Source organism: Sesamum indicum, linkage group LG1 (assembly GCF_000512975.1).
Source record: "Sesamum indicum cultivar Zhongzhi No. 13 linkage group LG1, S_indicum_v1.0, whole genome shotgun sequence".
In the NCBI taxonomy this organism is placed as follows: domain Eukaryota; kingdom Viridiplantae; phylum Streptophyta; class Magnoliopsida; order Lamiales; family Pedaliaceae; genus Sesamum; species Sesamum indicum.
This window is the reverse complement of record NC_026145.1, coordinates 8,498,637-8,499,432: the sequence shown is the minus strand read 5'-3', so window position 1 is coordinate 8,499,432 and position 796 is coordinate 8,498,637. Positions and strand designations below refer to the sequence as shown.

The 796-nt window shown below is 32.0% G+C and overlaps 1 protein-coding gene across 1 annotated transcript in view; it reads right to left on the bottom strand.

Moving 5' to 3' along the window:
- LOC105159158 overlaps nucleotides 1–152 on the bottom strand; it is a 3,947-nt gene extending 3,795 nt beyond the window's left edge. Inside the window, exon 1 of the mRNA XM_020695106.1 lies at nucleotides 1–152. This exon is cut by the window's left edge and continues 1 nt beyond it. The gene's annotated coding sequence lies outside the window, so the exon portion shown is untranslated.

Here is a 796-nt window from a genome sequence, read left to right as displayed (position 1 = left end):
TGAACGATACGCAATAGAACCAGGGTGCAGAAAATCGGGATGAAAACTAGGTTTAGGGTTAGGAAGAGGAGATTGATGACGAAATCTGCGCGAGAGAGAGCTTCCAAATGGAAAAAAACGCGGCGAGTGTGAGAGAACGAGGAAAGACGGGGGGAGATATAAATTGGGAATCAACCCAAACGCCGTCGTTCTAATTTCCAGTCCAAGCTTTGAGGCAATTGCTATTGTATTGATTTAAAAAATTATATCTGATACCCTTAAAATTTACTTTCATCTAATCATATTTAGGACGAGAACAAAAGAGCTAAACTCTCTCCCAAAAAAGTGTAGCTCAAATGTTTCAAATCATTTTCAGTGGAGAAAATCCATCTAAGAATTTAACTTGCGCTCGAATAATTTATTTGTCTCATATTACAATTCATATAAAGTTCTAAGTACAGGTTAACTATGCTTAGATTCCCTTTAAACCGCACTATTACATTCTTTCCCAAAAATAATTTTAGAATTAGACTTACACCTTGATTGAAATTTTTTCGTTTTTAACTGTACCCTTTTCGTTAGGGTTTAGATAGAAAATGCTAACCACAACAAAAGAAATATATAAACTTCCAATTTTACGCTCTATTCAGCATTCCTTACAAATTATTGACAATATAATTAGTCTTTGCATTCACTTATAACAATTATTAGGGTATTTTTGTCAATAAATTATATAAAATACAGAACAAGAAGCAAAATTCAAATTTTATATAAAATTTTTGTTGACATTAGCATTTTTAGTCCAAAGTTTAATGAA